General features: G+C 55.6%; 1 protein-coding gene across 21 annotated transcripts in view; it reads left to right on the top strand.

Annotated features, from left to right (window-relative positions):
• The first annotated feature begins 19,566 nt into the window (after positions 1-19,566).
• The window catches only part of OBSCN (obscurin, cytoskeletal calmodulin and titin-interacting RhoGEF), a 142,732-nt gene continuing 140,744 nt past the window's right edge, over positions 19,567-21,554 (top strand). For 17 of the 21 annotated variants that reach the window (XM_087862430.1, XM_087862443.1, XM_087862437.1 and 14 more), the window contains exon 1: positions 19,601-19,760. The gene's annotated coding sequence lies outside the window, so the exon portion shown is untranslated. Of the gene's footprint in view, positions 19,761-21,554 lie in introns of all 21 variants that reach the window. The other 4 variants (XM_087862428.1, XM_087862446.1, XM_087862441.1 and 1 more) reach the window with 4 other exon arrangements.

The raw sequence follows: 21,554 nt of genomic DNA, 5'->3' as shown, positions 1-21,554 counted from the left end.
GCCCTTGTGGAACTCTGGTTTCATTTTGGGCGGAAGGTGGTGGGATGTGGTTTTGGGTAGACCAGATACAGGAGAGCACACCGGATGAAATCTAGCAACAGAGTCCTGGGAAGAGGCCTCAAAGGCTGGGATGGCAGGGGAGCACTGGGTCTGGAGCAGACGGCGGAGGGCAGGGCTTGGGAGGGGTTGCAGCCCTGGGTCCCTCAGCTCTGGCATCCCTTCCTACCCTCGGAGAGGAGAGGTTACCAGGACCCCTTGTTAATGCCAGCACCCGGGTGGTCATGGGGTGCTGGTAAATCCTGCAAGCGTGTACCACCCTCAGCACCCGCTGGCCAGTCTCCAGACCAACACTGAGGCCCCGGATTAGGATTCGGTCTCCTGTCCAGCCGGGGGCTGTGCAGCCCCCCTGTGTGTGACCCAGGGCCTCGGAGCCAGCCTTGCACAATGGGTGTGTGTGCTCAGAATCTGCGCTGCTGCTGAAGACGCTCCAGGGTCTTCACGGTCTGTGGACCCACCTGCAGATCGTGGGCTGCAGTGTGGGTGGGACCTAGAGCCCCTGTGCTGGGAGCCGAGAGTGAACAGGAGGGAGGTCGGCCTCGGTGGTTGCTGGTTAGCTCGGGCAGCTTCCCAGTGAAATGCTGCCTTCAAGACCATTTGTCTTCTAATGTCTTCAGGATTCCAGGTCGCTGGGACCTGAGATTATTCTGCTCAGAGCCAGATAAACACACAGTCCGTGTTCCACCTCGGGGATTTTAACGGAAGCTGCTGTTCAACCGAAGTGCTTCTTTTGTTGGACAGACTGACTCACTTTTCACAGAAGCACTGGTGCTTTGAAGAGCCTCTGGCTCTTAGGAGCTGTAAACTGGGCTTCCGACCGTACACGACCGAGGTCTGAGGGGATCAGTCTGTGTTTGATGCTACGTCTGCCTGCGTCTGAGTCTGCACAGGCCGATCTCTGAGAATCAGAACAGGTGCTCCGAAAGCTGGTGCTCATATCTGCCTCAGTGTGTTTGTACGAAGTACAGAGTTCCAAGAAGTAAGCTGTCATTCACTCTGCCCCGATGCCCTGGGAGGGTCCGAGTGGTGGCCGGGGGACTTCAGTACCCTCCACAGCAGACAGATGTCCACACAGCCAACGGGTGTGGAAACGCCGCACCCCACCTGGGCCCCGGACGCAGTGGACCCAGCAGGCAGAGCAGGCAGCTACAGAATGGTAGCTCTGTCTTCATGGCCCCCTTTTAGGACAGATTTTCACTGTAACACAATGAGCTCGTATCCATTTTTTAAAAGGTGTGTGCGTGTGTCCCACTGCCTTGAGGTCAGGAAGCTTGTTTGTTTGGTGTTTTTGGTTTTTTTTTAGATTCCACATATAAGTACAATCCTGTAATTGAGAAATAAATGTCTGTCTCTGACCTGTATCACTTAGCATAATGCCATGCTGTGGCAGATGGCGAGATTCTGTTCTTTTTGTAGCTGAGTGCTGTTCCGCCATGTACACACCGCGTCTTTATCCATTCCTCAATCCGTGTCTCGGCTGTTGTCGGTAATGCTGCTGTGAACATGGCCTGCGCATGTCTTCTCAACTTTGTGTTCTCATTTTCTCCCGATCAAACTCAGAAGTGGAGTTGCTGTATTGTATGGTATTTCTGTTTTTAATTGAGGAAGTGCCACACTGTTTTCCAGAGTGGCTGTACCAGCTTGCATTCCCACCAACAGTGCACGAGGGCTCGCGTCTCTCCACGTCCTCGCCAACATGCATTGTTTCCTGTCTTGTTAGTTTTTATGTTCTGGCAGGTGTAAGGTGGTATCTCATTGTGGTTTTGATTTGAATTTCCCTGATGCTGAGTGACGTGGAGCATTTGTTCATGTGTCTGTTAGCCTTTGTATGTCTTCTTTGGAGAAGTGTCTGTTCATGTCTTTTGCCCATTTTGTCATGTTGTTTTTGTTTTGTTTTGTTTGCTGTTGAGTCATACTCATTTTTTATATGTTTGGGATATCATGTTATATATTTGGATATATGTTTTATGTATTTTGGATATCAGTTGCTCATCAGATATGTGAGTTGCAAATATCTTCTCCCGTTGCATACGTTGCCTTTTCATTTTGTGGACGGTTTCCATTGCTGTGCAGGAGCTTTTTAGTTGGGCGGAGTCTGTTCCATTGCTCTGTGTGTCTGGTGTTAAGCCAGGACCACACTGTTGTGAAGTCCGAAGCCTCCAGCTCTCTTCTTGTCAAGATTGCTTTCGCTACTATTCATTGTCTTTCATGGTTCCATACAGATTTTAGAACTGTTTGCTCTTTTGTTCTGAAAGATGCCATTGGAGTTTTTAGGGCTTGCCTTGAACCTATGGATTGCATTTGGTGGTATGCATATTTAGCGATACTAACTCTTCCAGTCCATGCCCATGGTACGTATTTCCATTTGTGTCCTCAGCTCTTTTCATCCATGACGTACAGTTCAGTGTACTAGTCTTTCACTTCCTTGGTTAAATTTACTGCTGGTATTTTATATTTTTTGATTCCATTGAAATGGGATTGTTCTGTCACTTTCCCTTGCTGGTAGTTTGTTATTAGTATCTAGAAATGTAACAGATGTCCGCGTATTGCTTTTGTGTCCTGCAACTTTCCTGGAGTCCCGGCTGTTGGTGCTTTGCTCACCGTGTGAATTTGCGTAGACCATGCTCTGTTCTCACCCGTACTCATGCACACACACAGTAGCATTGTGATCGGCACTGCGTTCAATTTGTCCAGTTGGCGGCAGCTGCCATCCTCGTGCTCTTGAATTTTCAAGCCCATGGACATCACGGACCCGTTCATTTATTGAAGTCTACTCTAATGTCTTTCACAGCACTTGTATCATTTTCCTAATGTCCTTACCTATCTTTTGTTAAATTCATCCATGTGCTCTTGAGAATAATTGTATTATTACCGCAAACGGCATCTCTGTGAAACTGCATTTGTGTAAGTCCTTCTTCATGAATGTATAGAAAGAGATTTGCAAAATTGTAACTGGCTCTTAATGGTTCTTTTCTGTAGGTGGTGCGGGTGTTTACTGTAGACAGTCCTGTAATCTGAGAACGAGTGATGGTTTCGTGTCTCTGGCGGCCCACACGCCTTTACCGCTTCCCACCCTCCTGCCGTGGGTTGGGTTCAGTGACTCTGGATCCCCCAGGAGGGCTGTTGCTGTTTCACCACTTGATCCCTGGGCTGCGGAGATTTTTTTGGTAGGTCCCCTTTTCAGGCTGAGAACGTTCTCATGACTGGAAGTCTTTGTTTGCTAAGGTGTTTCTTTGTTTTTTTGTTTGTTTTGAATTTTTTTTTTTGGTTGCTACTCTTGTTGTTTAAATCACAAATGGGGGTGCTTGGGGTGGCTCAGTCTGTTGAACGGCCAGTTCTTGGTTTTGGCTCCAGTCGTAATCTCAGGGTTGTGAGATCGAGCCCTGTGTGGGGCTCTGCGCTCAGCGAGGCGTCTGCTTGAGACTCTCTCTCTCTCTTTCTCTGCCCCTCCCCCCACCCTGCCTACACACTCTCCCTCCAAAAAGTAAAAATAAAAATCACGACTGGTTGTTGGAGTTCACTGATTTTTGCAGGTATGAATTAAAATGGTGATTGTGTTTTCTAAGAACTCATCTGCATCATCTAAGTTCTCAAATTTGTTGTGATGAGATTGCTTACAGTACCGTTTTTTAAAAAAATACTCTCTATTGAGGTGTAAACTGCATCATGTGAAGTCCACAATGGGGTGAGTTTTGGGAAATATCTCCTCGTCCCCCTGCCCCTGGCAGCCACCATTTTACTCTCTGTTACTGAATTGGACCCTTTCTTTTTCTTCCCCAATTGGGCTGCGTGAGCTCATTTTGGACACTAACCCCTTATCAGCTATGTGGTTTACAAATCTTTCCCCCCATTCTAGGCTGTCTTTTTATCTTATAAATGGTTTCACCTCCTTTTCAGAAGCTTGTAAATCCATGTGGTCCCCCCTCCTGACAAGATTTGTCACTTGTGCTTGGGTGTCATGTCCAAAAAATGGCTGAGACCCATGTCAAGGAGAATTTTCCCTGTGTTTTCTTCTCGGGATTTTATAGTTTCGGGTCTTACACTCAACTCTTTATCTCTTTTGAGTTCATTTTTGTGCACGGTGCGAGAGAGCTTCCAGTTCTGCTGTTTTGCCTGTGGATATGCAGCACTGTTTATTGAGGAGACTGTCCCTGACCCACTGAGTGTTCTCAGTGAGATCTCAGCCTTTGTGGGCATCGTGAGGATGCTGTGAAGGTGCTCCCACAAGCAGTCTTTCCACAGCGTCGCCCGTATTCAGTCATAAAGGAAAGTTAATCACAATTATAAAGCAGGTTCAGGACTCCAAGCTCAGTAGTTTTCAACAGGTGATTGAAGTTGGCTTCTTACACGGCACACAGAGCAGGACAGAAGACAAACCACGCAACGAACAAGGTGACAGAAGCGTGCAGGAAGTTAAGGAACCAAACGTGAAGGCCGTCTGTGGGCGCGCAGTGGAGACGAGGCCTCGGTCTGGTCCGGGTCAGCTCCCGGCGCTTCCTGCTGCTGGCGTTCAAGCAGGGAAGGATGTCGCTTCTGCTGGGGGACCCAAGGGGGAGAGCCTTTGGGGGCAGCTGCCTTTTTACGTGGTCAGACACAGAGGGATCGTGAGTCTGAAGAGTGTGACAGTTTGCTGCCCAAATCCTCCCATTTTAAAGGATTTAATCGGTCCGGGCCCCTGCCGACCGCTTCTGGCTCTGCTCTTTGTCAGTTCTGGGGCGACCTCAGACGTCGCTGGTCCCGGGGATGTCTGGAAGCTGCGGTCCCCCCCTCAACTGCTGTGTCATTACTTGACCCAGGCTCCTGCTTGACATGAGAACCTCATTGAGCTCTCTGCACTGCTCCTCTGCTCTGAGCTGCTGGGTGGGATCCTTCCTCTGGGGTGAGATCTGGGCCTTTCTGCTCCTCTCTCTGAACATGTGTGTATGTGGGTGCATGTGAAACACACATATGTGGGGGCACCTGGGTGGCTCCATCAGTCAAGTGTCTGCCTTCAGCTCAGGTCATGATCTCAGGGTCCTGGGATCGAGTCCTGCATCCAGCTCCCTGCTCAGCGGGGAGTCTGCTTCTCCTTCTCCCGCTCCCACTCCCCCACTTGTGCACACACACTCTCTCTCTCTCTCTCTCAAATAAGTAAAATATTTAAAAAAAATTAAAAAACCACATAGGTATGTGCATGACTCTGGGGATATTTCTGCCACGTGCACCGCCTGCTGCTGGCTGATGAACCACGTGTTCGAGCCTGTTGCTCAGAAGCTTTGCGCTCTCTTGTACCATGCTGTCGCTCCAGGTTGTGTGCACGTCTGGGGTTCCTTGGGGGCTTGTGGCCTCAGAACAACGTCACCTCTAACACTGTCACGGTCGCTAGCTTCAGTCTCTACAGGGTAAGTCTATTGCGATCAAAACAGAAATTGTGTTTATTCATTTAATAATAAGCTCAGGCTATGTTAGTATAGCAGACATATTTAATGAAAAACTCTGTTCTCCAAAACCAACAACACATAATGCAGAAGGGGGAGTGTGTTTGCTACAGCGTGCAAACCTCTCTAACACCCTGCTTCACACAACACAGCTGGTTCTCGGCACGCCGCCACGAAAGGGACACGTGTGTGAAATGCACATGGGTTCTGACTGCTGGGTCTCTGGAAGGGCCTCTGGGAACCACGGGGTACGGGGGACCCCACACTGAGAGCCACAGCACTGTAACGCTTCTGCTCTGACCAGCTGTTTATGCTTGAGCTCTGATTAGGATTTCTCAGGAAGAAATGGCTCTGGAGGCAGGTTGGAGAGTAGGCGGTGAAGAGGATGCTGGACCCCAGGCCTGGTCGCTCAGCTGCCCTAGCCGGCCACTCCTGCCCTAGCCCAGCTGGGCCTGCCTCATGGCCCTCACCATGGCCCTCCCCTTGATCCTCACCATCACTCTCACCATGGCTTTCCACTTTGCTCCTCCCCTTGGCCCTCTCAGCTCTCCCCTTGTTCCTCCCTCAGCCCTCCCCTGGCCCTCATCATTGCCTTTACCATGACCCTCCCCTTGGTCCCTACCTTGGCCCTCCTCTTGGCTCTCCCCTGGCTTTCCCTGTGGCCTGCACTGTGATCTTCACCATGGCCCTCCCCGATGCCGCCCAGCCCCAGCCTCCTGCAGTGGGCAGGGGTGAAGGGCTGCTCTGTTGGCACCGGTTTCCTTTACCCCGTGAGCCAGGCTGCCTGCTCTCAGCTCCTCAGTCGGAACACAAAACACCCATTTGGGTGCCGCCAGTCTCCTCCTGGCTTTGGCCTTCCTGGCATCCCCACCCAGCTGAGTTCTCTGGGTTTCTGCCTGCATACCTGCCAGTTCAGGCCCTCTGCTTGTCACATCCAGAGACCCCTGCTAGGAACTACCTCACCAGGGAGGTCCCCGCATGGGTCCTGCATTGAGGCCAAGCACACTGGCTTATCTTTCCTCCTAAAATTGTATCATACTGTTATTTTTTAGCTGTAGTTGGGATGAGTGCCTGCTGAATTCAATTTAACAGCACAGAAGCATACTGTGAAAAGCCTGTGTCCTTCTCACACTCCTGAAGGTCACCTGGTTCGGCCGTCTGTGCATTTACAGGTGTAGATACTACATTCCTACGTCTGTGTCCACACACAGCATTTCATGTTGCTCTTTTCCAGGCTGAAATCAGAGTGTGCCTTCTGTGTCCTGTGACTCACATTTCCACACCGGATACAAGTGTTGTGATGGCTAATTTTGTGTCAGCTTGACTGGCCTGTGGGGAGTCCAGACATTTGGTCCAACATGATTCTGGGAGTGTCTGTGAGGGCATTTCTGGATCACGTTAACATGAACTGGTGGACTGCATGAAGCAGATTGCCCTCCCAGTGTGGGTGGGCCTCGTCTAATCAGGTGAAGGCCTGCATAGTGCAAACAGGTGGAGGAAGAGGGAACTCGTCCTGTTCAGCTGCCTGACCTGGGACATCAGTCTTCTTCTGTCCTTGGACTTGCACTGGAACATTGGCTCTCCTGGGCCTCCAGCTTGCTGAGCCAGGTGTATGTGTACAGGCACCCTGTAGGTTCTCTCTCTCTCGAGAACCCTAGTACTGCTGTCTTCCCACGTGAATGCCTGAGGACCTGCTGCAATGTTTCTGTGACTGTGCCCTGATTCATTCGTTCCTTCCCTGGCGGTTGAGCCTGTTGACAATGTTTTGCCACCACGTGCTGCCGTGAGTATCCTTGTACTGTAGTACACGCGTGGAAGAATTCCTGAAAGGCATGAGTGTAGCAGACGTCATTTGCAAAATTTACTTTTGGGGAGCCACTATGAATTCCACTGTAGGGAAGTTAGTTTTTTTCTCTTTTAGGATGGCTGCTGTTTTTTGTGTTGGATAAGAAGTCTTTGCATACATATGTGCTTGATTTTCTTCCAAAAGTTTTTGTTTTAATTTTTTTTTTAAGATCGACTTATTTATTTTAGATGGAGAGAGAACACAGTGGGAGGGCAGAGGGAGAGGGAGAAGCCGGCTCCCTGCTGAGCGTGGAGCCCGACATGGGGCTCGATCCCACAACCCTGACATCATGACCTGAGCCTAAATCAAGAGTCGGATGCTTAGTGGACTGAGCCACCCAGGTGCTGTTTTGATTTTTTAAGTTTGGTTTTTAAATTCATCTCAGCTTGAGTATTTTATTGAAGTAAGATTCACATAACAAAAAATACCCATTTTATTTTTTTATTTTTAACTTCTTATTGAGATATAATTGACATACAGTATTATATTCATACGTGCACACATCATGAGTGGAAAATTATCTGCTTTAACGTGTACAGTTTCGTGGCATTGAACACATTCACATTGCTGGGCAACCCACCTTCATGTAGTTTGAAGACATTTTCCTCTCCCCAGCAGGAAGCCCCGTACATACGGGGCAGGCAGTCCCCGTCCCCCCACCTCTATCTCTGGATTTGTTTGTTCTGGACATTCCTACACGTGGAATTCTACTGTATGTGGTCTGACCTTGTGTCTGGGTTCTGCCACCGAGCGCCATGTTGTCCAATCCAGCCTGGTAGCACCAGGTGTCAGCCCTTCACTCCTTGTGTCTGAGCCGTATTCAGTTCTAAGGAGAGACCGCGTTGTGCATCCATTCCTCAGCCAAGGGCGTTTGTGAATAGCGGTGCTGTGAGCGTTCACCTACAAGTTTCTGCGTGGAGTGGTTCGGTTCTGTTGAGTGCACACCCAGAATCGAGGGCTCCCGTGGTCATTCCAGGTGTAATCAGCTCGAATGCTGTATATGGCATTGAATTAGTTTCCCGTGGCTGCTGGAAGAAACGCACACAAACCAGGTGCCTTGAAACAGCAGAAAGGTGGTCGTCTCAAATCAAGGTGCAGGAAGGGCCACACTTCCTGTAGAGGTTCAGGGCTGGGCGGGAGGGGGGGGTGTCCTTCCTGCTTCTTCCAGATCCTGGTGCCTCAGGTGGTCTCTGCCTGAGCGTCTGGGTCACCTTCCCTCTGTGTGCAGCTGTGTTTCCAAAGATGCCAGTTCTCGGCTTCGGGCCCATCCTGATGACCTCATCTTAACTTGATTGCATCTGCGAAGACCCTACCTCTCCATAAGGTCCCATGATTCTGGGGGTGAGGACTTTGACATAGCTTTTTCTGGGGGCACCATTCATCCCATGACAGGTGCAAAGTAGGGGCATCGTGTGTGTTTCAGGGGAGAGCTGGTGGTTCTGCTTTCCAGGCTTTCTGTTCTATTCTCTTCTCCCCTCCCCTCCCCCACCCCTCCCCTCCCCTTCCTCCACCCCTGAGCCACTGTCTTCATTACTATGGCTTCCTGATAAGCTGCCAGCACATCTGACAGTCAGTGGTTATAAAATAGGGTCTCTGGCCTCGTGACTTCCCTGCACGTGCTTGCCCTGGCTCTGCCCTTTGAAGGGCCAGGAATGGCCCTGTGGGAGGCCCCAGCACTAGGTGTGCCCTATGGATGACTTTGTTCAGCCCTGGGACAAAATGCAATGACAGGATTTTGCATGAGCTGGCTCTCCGAACGTGATGCCCAGGAGACGATGAGTAGGGGTCTTGAAGTTCTTTGGAAACACCCACATGGCAGCAGTTGACCCGAAGTGACTGAGTCACGTAGTAGCAAAGGCCAGGCTGTGAGAAGGGCCACATTCTGACCACAATAGAAGGGCCAGATTGCCACGCTAAGTCACCCGGTTAATTGTGGCCCTTCATTTCTACTCTAGGAATTTGTGCAGCCCTAATCTTAGCCCTTCCAGGGAGGGAAGGCAGCTGTTGGGGTGGGAGGTGGCTCCATGCTCCGCGGTGACTCCCAGACCCTGTGGGTCTAATTTTAAACCATGACCACGGAAAGGGGGGGCGCACAACTGGGCTGCTGGCACCAGAACCAGCCTCGTGTTCTGAGGGGGCTCGTGTTCCTCAGGCACGTCAACAAGGTTTTCCAAAGGTTTGGCAAATACTTTGGGCCCAAAAGACTTTACATGCATTCTCCCGCATTTGCTTGAGTGGACACAGGCTAGATCGCCATAATCCTTGCGTGTATTTACTTTGTTAAAATTAACCGGTGTTGCTCCCTGGAACACTCCGTCAGATTATGGAATCAATCTTGGGTTTTCATGTGAAGTAGTCACGGCAACCGAATTTCTCCTGAACGCCATGAGAAAACCTTCCGGGTGGGTGAGAGCTTCCAGTCTGGCCAGTAGCACTGCAGTCCCCTCCTGCAGGCTGCCGCAGCACCACCCAGGAGAGGAATCCTGTTTTGATGATAGTTACTACGCTGAGTAATAGTAACGTAATTTCAAGCATGTTGCCTTTAGTTTGATGTTCTGATTTGGTGCTTTTTAAAAGATTTTATTTATTTATTTGAGATAGAGAAGGAGACAGAGCAAACATGAGCTGGGGAGGGAAGAGAGAGAAACAGACTCCCCGCCCAGCAGGGAGCCCGATGCGAAACTCGATCCCAGGACCCCGAGATCATGGACCTGAGCGGGAGGGAGATGCTTAACCGACCGAACCACCCAGGTGCCCCTGATTCAGTGCTTTTTAAGGTACCGTGTGGCTGAGATGCTGTCATGCTGAGACCACGGATGGTTTACAGAACAGGTGCACTCCAGTGCTGCCTGTCTCCAAGCAGCGATGAGCCGCCCCCCGGGGGAGCTTCTGCCCTCGAACGTGCCTTGTCTCTCTCAGGTGCCTATTGGTGGCTCAGTGCTGTCCCCGTGTCCCTCATCCTTGCTCCTCCCCGTTGCTTGCGGGGACGCTGTGCACCAGCCTGTCTTCCAGCTCACGGGTCCCCCTTCTGCCCCCACCAGCTCCCCTGAGCCCCACTGCTGCATGTTGTATTTTATAATTCCTCTGTCTGGTTGCTATTCTCTGTTTGATGACACATGCGCATGGCATGGTGTCCCGCAGTTCTCAGCACCGTAGAAACAGCTGCAGTAGTTTCCCTCCTGTTCTTGGCTTGTCTTCTGCTCACGGTTAGAAATTGGGTACTTGAGATGTGCGTTGTAGCTGCTCTGGAGTCGGCCTGAGTGGGCCTGTTTTCCTCGTCTCGTTTGTGTGTGGACTGTGTCAGTGGGGTCTCTGTGCTCTGCAGGGGCAAGCCGCACCTGTCCGTCCTGTCGACGTGCAGTCTGAGTGTGAACGAAGACCCTGGGAGCAGGGATTCCTGGGGCCTCCGACCATCTCTTTCCCGCTCCCTCCGTTCCGTGGGGCCCGTCTCAGTTGCTTCACGGTCAGCTGCTGGCCTCTCTGACCACTGACCGGCCGGTCTCTGTTTTCAGCCGTGCCCGGCCTTCGGGCAGGGAGTCCTTCTCAAGGCCAGTGTGTGAGGTTCTTCCCCACCGTGGAGGTTCTCCTTATCTCCATCTCTCCGTGGTTCTCTCTAGTGAACTCTGGCTCAGCTTGTGGCTCTTCATGAAGACAAGCTGATGTTTTCAAGCACAGCCTCAGGCCTGAACCTTCCTGCACTGTTTCCAGTGAGGTTGGTTCCTTTGGGGAGAGCTCTCGAGCCCTCAGCAGCGGCCCTGGCCTTCTTGGTCTGCTCTCCTGGGGCGGGGCCTCCGCTCGGCTGGTGCGCTGGGCTGGGGGCAGCCAGGACCCTCGAAGCCCTGCCTGCCATGCCTCCACGGATGGGGTCAGCCTCCAGATGCAAAAGGTGCTTGGTGGGGAAACTCTGGGCCACACCACTTCAGGATTTAGCTCCCTTGACTTGGATGGGGGGTGAGGAACGTTGGTGGGATACCACACCTCCTGACTGGAAGCCTTGTCTCCTTGGCCACACGAGCCGGAGTGGGGCCCTGCCCAGCTGAGCTGGAGGCAGTTGGTAAAGTGCCCCAGACGCTCACTCTCCTTATCAGGTTCTAGTAGAAGTTCCTGAATCGGCGTTTCTTCATTGGCTGTGTGCACTGAGGACAGTTCTGGAGATTATAAATGTCTTCTCTGGTTATAACTGGTCTCCTGTGAAGCGGGTCCCTGGGAGTGGGACCTTTGTACCTTGTTTTTGCATGAAGGTTGATGCCCATGGTTCTCCTGGGACGAGGCCTAGCCCCTGCTGCCTGGACCCCCCACCCCAGATGTGATCTGATTGTCCGGGCTGTGGCCTGGGGATGGGTGTGAACATTCCCCAGGGATTCTAATGTGTCGCCGGGGCTGACCACACTCTTAGGCAACTGGGTGACTTTGCATTAAGGGAACCACACGGGGTGATACTGACCGCTGACAGGGGAAGCTTCTCCGTGGAGCCCCCGAGGCTTCGCACACTTGCTCCAGAGACACGCCAGCCTCATCCTAGTGTTGATCAACCACGTTCAACCTAATGGAGGATTGATGCACCTCCAGATGTGATTTACAAAACACGGGATCTCCCCTTTGTCTTGCTTACAAAGTATTTTCAAACAGGGATGTTTCCAGCAATGGGAGGGCCTTGGGGGCAGGTAGAGCCTTTTTTTTTTTTTTTATTTGACAGAGAGAGACAGCCAGCGAGAGAGGGAACACAAGCAGGGGAGTGGGAGAGGAAGAAGCAGGCTTCCAGCTGAGGAGCCTGATGTGGGGCTTGATCCCATAACGCAGGGATCACGCCCTGAGCCGAAGGCAGACACTTAACGACTGCGCCACCCAGGCGCCCCCGAGCCTTTTTTTTTTTTTAAGATTTTATTTATTCATTTGACAGAGAGAGAGAGACAGAGACAGAGAATGAGCAGGAGGGAAAGGGAGAGGAGAGGCAGACTCCCTGCTGAGCAAGGAGCCCGATGTGGGACTGGATCCCAGGACCCTGCGATCATGACCTGAGCTGAAGGCAGATGCTTAACCGACTGAGCCACCCAGGCGCCCCCAGGTGGAGCCTCTTAGCACCAGTTAATTTCTGCAGGTGGCTGAGGCTTTGGAAAGCAAAGGAGCTGTTTGATTAAAACGTTCAGCACTTACAGGGGCGCCTGGCTGGCTCAGTCAGTCATGCATGCAACTCTTGATCTCAGGGTCCTGAGATCAAGCCCCATGCTGGGTGTGGAGCCAACTTTTTTTTTTTTTAAGATTTTTTATTTGTTTATTTGACAGAGATAGAGATAGCCAGCGAGAGAGGGAACACAAGCAGGGGGAGTGGGAGAGGAAGAAGCAGGCTCATAGCGGAGGAGCCTGATGTGGGGCTCGATCCCAGAACGCCAGGATCACGCCCTGAGCCAAAGGCAGACGCCCAACCGCTGTGCCACCCAGGCGCCCCTAACTTTTAAAACATTTAAAATAAATGTTTAGCTTTTACGATATCCATCTTACGGTAGTGGTTTATCAGGATGTCACAGTGCGCAAACCAGAAATGCTGACTGGTGCTTTTAAGTGGCTGTAAAGTGTGGCCGTGGGTGTGCGGCTGGTGTGATGGGTTAGCTCATCTTCACGGTTTTATTTTCCATGAGGGTCACATGTGTCCTCAGGGACATTTGGTTACAGTTGACGTGCCCCTCAAGGTTTTAGAACAGATGGGTGCGGGGGTGTTTTCTCACAACAGCCAATTCTCTGATTCCCTGTGGACAGCAGCTGGGGTCCTGCAGCGTAACGCCGCTCTGACCCCGTCTGTGTGGCGTCAGCATCAGACCCCACAGGTGCAGGGCTCAGGCCCACAGACCACCTCACTGCAGTGCCAGTCCCAAGTCTGGGCTCACCTGTGCTCTGTCCCACGGGCTGCGTTCCCACAGCCCCCTCCTCGGGGTTGATTAATTTGCTGGAGCGGCTCACAGATTCCAGGGAGACACTTCCGAACAGTTACCGGTTTCTTACGTAATAAAAGATGTGACGGAGGACACACGTGAAGAGCCGGGTCAGGAGGCCTGTGGACGAGGTCTGGGAGGACCCGAGCCCAGGAGCTTCGTGCCTGCAAAGTTGGGGGGCGCTCCCCCCACAGGGAGGCCTGAACCCAGAAGCTCCCCGAACCCCCCACTATTGGGGTTCCCGTGCGGGCTTTGTCAACCTGTGCCCCAGGGGATGGGGGCGGGACTGAAAGTTCCAGGCTTCTGGTCCAGGCTTCATCTTTCTGGTGACTGTCCCCACCCAGGAGCCCGCCCAGAGTCGCCTACTTAGACCAAGGGTCGCTCCTGACACCAGGAAGTTCCCAGGCACCCAGGGGCTCTGTGTCAGGATCCGGGGTGAAAACCAGATGCATGCTTCTTCTCGTGCCACAGGCTGAGCCGGGCGGCTGCCCAGCTGCCCAGCCCCTGGCCATGGCTCTTGGCCGGCTCGGCCATGTGCAAACCCAGTTTTCCCTAAGATGCAGCAGTTGCCTCTGAGTCGACCCAGTTGGTGTTGTTTGACCCTTTATGACCCTTGTACCCAATGCTTCATCGTGAGGATGTGATAGTCATTGGTTCAAGCCTGCAGGTGTGGCTCTTGCAACGTCGGCTTGGGGCCTCAGTCCATTGGAGCTGCTGAAACAGGACACCACAGACAGGGCGCCAGTCCCATCGTGGGGACCTCATCACCCGCCAAAGGCCTTTCCTCTAAAACCATGGCGCTGGGGGTTAGGATGGGGACAGAGGTCCCCTGTCTGTGCCAGGGTTTAGCTCCCGAGTTAGTGGTCAACATCTGGTCTAAAACAAGCCCATCTGTGAGTCCTTTAGGTCTGCGCCACAGGCCAGGAGAGTTTGGATTCCTTCTAGAATGAAGGGATTTCTAGGGTGGCTCACACTCGGGTTCTCAGTGAAGAAAGGCACCAGTTACTTGCCCCAAACTTAAATACACACATGCCCCATTTGGATAGGAGTGGCATGGCCGATCCCCCAGGCAGGGACAGCCTTGGGGGGTGACAGAAGGTCAGCAGACACCTGTGGGTGCAGAGCTGCCCTCCTTCTGCTCAGGAGGCCCCCAGCCTGTCTTAGGAGGGAGGTGGAGGCTACCGTGTTGCCGGCTTTGCCTTGGGCACCTGTGAGGTTTTAAAATGCAGCCAGTAAGGTCTGCTTGTGATGTGCTGGAGATAACCCTCTGAGACCACACACAGAAGCTAGCAGGTGGTTTTCAAAGGCCCTCCGGTCAGCTGAGAGCGCACACACCCGCGTCACTGAGAAATGCGTGCCTGTGGCCTGTGTGACGCAGGAGTTCAGAGCCTGCACTTGGGATGCACACGTGAGACGCACTTCCTTAGGAAGGGGCTGCCCTGGGCGTCTCCCAGGGAAGCTTTGCACACCCCTGACCATGGAACAACCTGGCCTAGATGACAAGGTTTTTCTCTGGGGCCGGGCGGGAGGCACCCAGAGGCTGCAGTCCTGCGCACCCGCCTGCAGTGCGGTTCTCCTGGCAGCAGAGGAAGCATGGGGCCTTTCCGTGCCTCATTTCTGGCAGCAGGTCCGGACCCTTGTCACAGACGCGTTTGGGGGCCTCTGCCCTTGGCTCTTGCCGTGGAAAGAGAAGGTAAGGCGGTTTTGAGTATCTTTAGGAGAAGGAGAGGACGGGGACCGGAGACTGTCTGCTCCACGGTCCGGTGTTCCTCTGTTGAATGAGGCTCACTGGGCGGCAGCATGCGCGTGGACCCAGATGGGCGTGGCGTAAGAGAGCGCGCGGGCTGCCAGAATCGCAGCGCCCACGCCTGTGAGGAGCCTTGCGGACAGACTCTCCTCTGCGCACCTGACGCAGCCTGTCTCCGCGCACAAGTGTTGCTGGTGCTGCGTGTCAGCTCGCCAGCCTCAGCACTCCCCGGGGTCCGCGTGGAGGTCATTTGCTGCAGTGGATGTTACTGTGTTCCCGAAGTACTGGGGAGAGTGCACTTGAAACCCTGCTGGAATGAGAGGAGGCATGGCCCTGGGAACACAGCAGTGGCTCCTCCAGCGTCCACGGGGCGCTTGGTGGCCAGCTGCCTTCCCCGCCCTGTCGGGCCCCAGCTGGGGCAAGGTGGCCTTCGTGGGGACCCACACCCAGGTAGCTCCCTCCACAACCCAGTTTCCTAGAACTAAGTGCAGTCTTTCACTTTTTCTCCTTGTGAAGGAATCTGTACTTGGGGTCTGAGGTGAGCTCCTGTAGGAGCAGGTCGGGTTGCAGCACAGGGCTCCCGGGGATGGCCACTGAGGTCTAGCACAGCTCTCAGGCCTTCTTCTCATTCTGGCAGCTTCCGAGGGACAGAGGGAGGCAGCGTGGGCCGCAGGCTCCCTTCCTGCCCCCCTGATCCTGCAGGCTTCTCCACTAGGCCCCACAACTGAGCTCCGAGAGCGGCCCTTCCTTCTGGGCCTCAGGACAGTGGGTCACAGACGTGGCTTTCTGGGGCTGAGGCAATCCGGTGCACCCCCACGAAACTGAGAGGGGCTGGTGGCGTTCCGCTGGAGCCAAGCCTGGCCCCCAGTCTCTTGCACACGGTGCACATCTGAGACAACTTCCTTCTGTCGCCCACATCACGTGTTTGTGGTTCGCAGCCGTCCGGAGCCACCCTGCAGGGGCTTGAGCGGGGCTGACCCGGGGTGGTGGTGCTTGCTGTGGTCCTGGCTGGGACTGGGGCACAGACCTGGAGGCGGCAGGAACGCTCTCTCCAGCTGCAGCTGTGGGCGCGGGTGGTGGCCTGAGCCCCACAGGGGTCCGGAAAGAGATAGCCATCCCAGAGGTGCGCACAGGGCACAAGTGTGGGTGCTGGCGCTCCCCACCTTGGGTGTCCTTCCTGGGGCCTCAGCCACGCCCTCGGGCTGGCAGCTCTCCCTGCACCCATGGGCCCGTGAGCCTCTCCCAGACACCTGCCCTGCACACCCAGAGCCAGCTCCCCTTCCCCTGTCCCACCCCTGCTTCAGGGCAAGTGCAGAGCCTGGAGGTCCCTCACCTGTCCCGCTGTCTGCAGCCGTGGGCCCCACTGCTAGCCCAGGACGTCTCTCTGGTCCCTCTGTTCCTCCAGGGCCCCTCACTGCCTGGCTGTGGGTCCCTTTCCCCTGCTTGACCCCTGGCCCTCGCCCTCAGCTCCTAGCCGTAGGCTTAGCCTCTTGTGGCTGAGAGCAGGTGGTGGGGACACCAGCAAGCAGCAGAGGTGCGGGGAATGGGAGCCCCACTTCGCGGTGTGGTTTTCATTTGATCCCTTACTTTGCTGACTAACATCATCTTTTTAAGAATTAAGTCTGTGAATGCAGTTGCCCCTCATTTTAAAAACTGCCGTGTGGCGCTGAGCTGCCCAAGGACGCCATCATTTCTGTCTGCGTGTTGTCGGTGGGCATGGAGGTTCTTTCCAAAGCTTTCTCATTAACGGCAATGGCGTGACTGCTCCCATTGGGCCAGCCAGCTTCTTCCAACTTTTTATCTTTGTGTCCCCCACCCAGCCTCCCCTGGCCGCCCCCCACCCAGTAGTTTTAACCCCTTCCACGTTCTTTCGAAACTGACCTCCAGACCTTACTTGGAATTCGCCATTTTCCCCAATAATATCCCCGTTTTGTTCCTGGATCTGTGCAGGCTGTGGTCTCACGGCTATTGGTTATGTGCTCAGGAGAAAGTCAGGTGTGACCCCATTAGCTGTGGAAACAAGCAAACCATGTCCACCCTGAGCCACGGTCCCTCTGCTGCAAACTGCAGACACACCGTCCTGGGGACCGTCCACAAGTGCTCCGGACGAAACACGGGGACGTGAGACTGAGCATGCTTGTTTCCCCTGGGAGCTTGCCTGTGGCTTCCCTTTGGGACGGACGGTCGGAGAGCAGGGCAACCCGCTCACCCCCGCCGGAGTTCAGCACTCCCGTCTAACATGAGCAGCTCCCAGGGCCACAGAGCTTGCAGCCCCCACCCTGCTCTCAGGAGGGTTGTTCCAGGGTCATGGCTGGAGGGTGGTGGCTCAGGCCCGGGGTGCCACTGAGCTCCGCAGGCAGACAGACCACTCACACACAGCCCAGGGAGACCCACTCCTTCCTGTCAGGGCTGCGAGGGGGATGGCACCGTCCCGTGGGATGCAGCCAGCATGGGGCTGGTCTGACACATTATGGAGCCCCCAGGACAGCAAATGTCCCACCAGAGCCCAGGGAGGTGTGGGCAGGGGCTGCGGCCAGAGACCTGGGATCCCTACACAGGCAGCAGAGTGGGCTACTTGCAAGAGTGCACCGGTTGAGGGGGACACTGAGCTGCAGCTGCCACTTCCTAGGACCAAATGCCTGTCCTCAACAGGAAGTGGGGACAAGTGACCAGAGAGAACACAAGCATGAGGGTGAGTTAGGGAGGGTCACAGTACTGGGAGGAGGACAGTTGGAGGATGGTGAGTAACCCCCAAATGCTGGGTCAGGAGATCACTAAAGTTGAGGACATCCCTCTGGTCCCTGTGGAGCGGTCAGTATTTTAAGGAGGAAGAAGGGATCCCTAGGGCTTGCCCTCTGTTCCCTGGGTACACCCTGAGTAGATGGCTGTGTCTGTACCAGGAAGAGACACCCCAGTGTCCTGGGATCTGCAAGCACCTTCTTCCTAGAAGGCACCTTCCAGAGCCCTGAACAATAAACGTCTGCTTAAGCCTCCTGGTCTGTGGTTTTATTATGGTGCCTGAGCGAAGACTTGGGTACCCCAGGGCATCTGGTCTGTGCTCAGAGCCTTGGTTTCCCCATGGCACACAGGGGCGCAGGGGCAGGGGTGAAGCTGAGCACGCAGAGCAGTCCCTTATGATGGCTGTGGTGGGTCCGCGTCCTCCCTGCCCTCATTCCCTCTTCTCTGGGTGCTCCAGACCCCTGGCCCGCACAGACCGCTGTGGTGGGGTCAGCGGGTAGACACATCTGCAGGAGAGATCCTCGGGTCAAGTGGGTTCAGGGGCCTGCCTGGGTGTCTTGCCCTGGTCCCCACCCTCAGATGGGGCCCCTGGGGGCGTGTCTCCGACCTGGGCCGCTGGGGGCAAGGGTCAGCCCCTTCCCTGGAGACCCAGGACTCCCACAGGGTGGCCCCTCTGGGACCTGGTTAGACCCCCACCAGGCAGAGGACAACTGTCCTCCAGGTGGGCCTGGTGTTTTGTCCACGCTTGTCCCTGCATCAGGGCTATGGGATGGAGTTGGGGACAGTCTTCCTGGGGCACGTAGCAGCACTGGCCGTTGTCCTGCCTGTCCAACCCTGGGACCTGCAGTCTTCGTCCATGCCCAGTGAAGGTCCCTGGCTGTGTTCTCAGGGACCCCCCCCACCGCTCCCATTTAAAGGTGCCATGGACACCCAGCCAGGCCAGGTGCTGCCAGGAAGGACCAGGGATAAAGAACTTGTCTTGGGCATGTGTGTGGTGGGGACAGATTGGGCTTGGTGCTGGGGCCTGTGCTGGGCTCTGGCTGCCCGCCTCCACCCAGAGGCTCAGGACTTTTCAGATGGCCAGTGCTCTTGGCCTGCTCCTGGGTCCCCCTCTCCCTTCTGGGTGGCTCTGAGTCCCTTTCTGGGAGGTGCTGGGTTCCCCCTCTCCCCTCTGGACAGTTCTGAGTGTCCTCCGGATGGTTCTGGGTCCCTTTCTGGGTGGCCCTGGGTCCCCCTGTCCCTCTGGGTGGTTTGGGGTCCCTTTCTGGGTGACCCCGGGTCCCTCTGGGTGGTTCTAGATCCCTTTCTGGGTGGCCCCGGGTCCCTCTGTCCCTCTGGGTGGTTTGGGGTCCCTTTCTGGGTGATCCTGGGTCCCCCCATCACTCTGGGTGGTTCTAGATCCCTTTCTGGGTGGTCCTGGGTCCCCCTGTCCCTCTGGGTGGTTTGGGGTCCCTTTCTGGGTGACCCCGGGTCGCTCTGGGTGGTTCTAGATCCCTTTCTGGGTGGCCCGGGTCCCCCTGTTCCTCTGGGTGGTTTGGGGTCCCTTTCTGGGTGGTCCCAGTTCCCTTCGAGGTGGTCGTGGGTGCCCCTCTGGGTGGTCCTGGGTCTCCTGGGCGCCTTCCTGCCTTGTACTCCAGGATGCTAGTCTGAGCAGGGTTCCCCACCAGGTGGGGTCCCTGCCCCCACCCACATCATCGTGCTCCCCCACCCCCACACCTGGCCGCCCAGAGCCTCTGCCCTTTGCCTCCCTGGGGCTGGGGGTGAAACCAAATCCCAGGCAGTGACACCCGGGCTATTTTGGAGCTGGGCTGGGCTGGCTGGCAGTGGGGGCGGGCCCAGCCTTCTTCAGCTGACAGCGTCCGCCTGTCCTTTCGTCCCCAACCAGTCTGAGGACCGGCCAGAGAGTGGGCTGCTGGGTGGGAGCTGTGTCAGTCCTGGGCCCGTGGAGGGAGGTAAGACCCAGCAGCCCCTGCTCCATCGTCTGTGTCCCACGCCTGGGTGCTGCTCCCAGCCTCCCGTAGAGACAGGTGAGGAGGCAGAGCAGGCAGGGTGGGGGGCCATCCAGGCCTAGCCCCTCTCCCCCAGGGCTGTTTGGTTGAAGGTCAGGGGTCTGGGTACAGAGGGGCCTGGGGAGGGGTGTCCAGCCAGGCTGTGTAGCTCCAAGTTGGGGCTCTGGAATCCAGCCCCTGACACCCTGGTAAGCTGAGCTGGGCCCTCACGTGGGGAGGGAGCAGCAGGGATGGGAGGTCAGGGGGCCGTGGAGTGCATTCACCTCTTCATTCGTGGCCCCTACTCTAGGGGAGGCCTGGGGGTCTGGCCGGCCCTGCCCCCAGCTCTGCTGAGATGGATGCCCGCTGACAGCTGGGGCTATTTTGGGCCTGTTGGCTCAGCAGAGGGGACAGCCAGAGGGGCATTGACACCTGACTCCAGGAAAGAATTTCCCCGGGAGTTCGGGAAGCCGGGAAGCCGCCAGCCCAGGGGTCTAGGGGGAGGCGCAGACTCCAGGAGCTGCGGTGGGGTGGAAGTCTTTTCTGGAAGGGTAGGGGCAGGGAGGGGGAGGGGGCAGCAGGGGCTCCCAGGAGGGAACCGAAGTTCTGCAGTCAGGCTGCAAGCCACTTCCCACTTGGCCCCAAGATTGGCCAAGTTCTAGAAAACCAAGGATGGAGGCTGTGGGCAGGACTCATGTCAGCCCTAGGGACTTGGACGCTTCAGACGCATGACCCCAGGTGGGGGTGGGGAGGTCATGGTCTCCATGTGGAGGGAGGTTCCTGCCAGTGGCAAGCTGGGGAGGAGTCCACTCTGAGGGAGGAAGGGGCTTCCCTGGGAGGCTGGGGCTGAGGTCCCGACCAGGTGTCCCCTCCTGAGCCCCCTGCCTCACCGCTGCATGTCCAAGCCCAGCGGGAGTTCTGGGGGTCCCCAGAGTGTGCCCCCCCACTTGGCCTGAAGGAGAGAGTCTCTGAAGTCCTTGGGCCAGCATTTAGGGTGCCATGGTCCTACGGACCAGTGGGGATGCCTGCCTGGAGGCGTTTCAGTCTGTGGGACCCCCCAGGTCTCAGGAGTCTGCTGCATTGAGGTGGGGAACACAGGCCCTTTACCAGGAAGCTAGGCATCAGCACCATCCCTGGGGGCCTGAGAAGATCTTGGGGTCTCTGCCCATTCTTCCCAATGCAGGGGTCAGCCTGTCATCTGCCAAGGTCCTGGGCTGGTTTCCCCTAAGCACATGCAGTGATGGGAACTGCCTGTCCAGTCCTGGCCCCCAGAGGCCACCAGCTATGGAGGTGGCCCTCTGCCCCTGCCCGCTCATGAGCTCAGAGCACCCAGCTCCCGTACTTGCACCTGGAGTGGTGGGGGTGACGAGGCAGTGTCCTGCCTCAGGGGGACCCTCAGACCATGATTCAGGAGGTGGGCACTGGGAGCTCAGAGCTCAGGGCCTCTGGAGACCTGGATATCAGAGTAACCCCTCCCAGAGGGACATCAAGGCCCAGGAGGGCGTCCATGGAGGCGGGGCTCGGGTGGCTGCCCGCCCAGGTCCTCCCAGCCCCAGAGCTTAGCCAGGCAGTAGGGGGCAGGGGACAGAGGTGCTGACCGCACAGTGAGTCAGCAGGCTGGTGTGGGCTCACTTCCTCGAGGGGGATTAAGGGGGATTAGGCCCTGAATCACAGGACGGGAGCCCAAGGGCCCAGAATGTCACCCCACTTGTCCCCCCATGGGCAGCCCATGCTGGAAGCCCAGCCCTGGTTTGGGGAGGGAGTTAAGGCACTTGGGGTCAGCCCCGAGCCCGGGGGGCTGCTGTTCCTATAGAAGTAGGGGAGGGGGAGGCC

Source organism: Ursus americanus, chromosome 5, assembly GCF_024610735.1.
Source record: "Ursus americanus isolate L20-20 chromosome 5, mUrsAme1.1.p, whole genome shotgun sequence".
Lineage (NCBI taxonomy): Eukaryota > Metazoa > Chordata > Mammalia > Carnivora > Ursidae > Ursus > Ursus americanus.
This window is presented reverse-complemented; position numbering and strand designations above follow the sequence as displayed.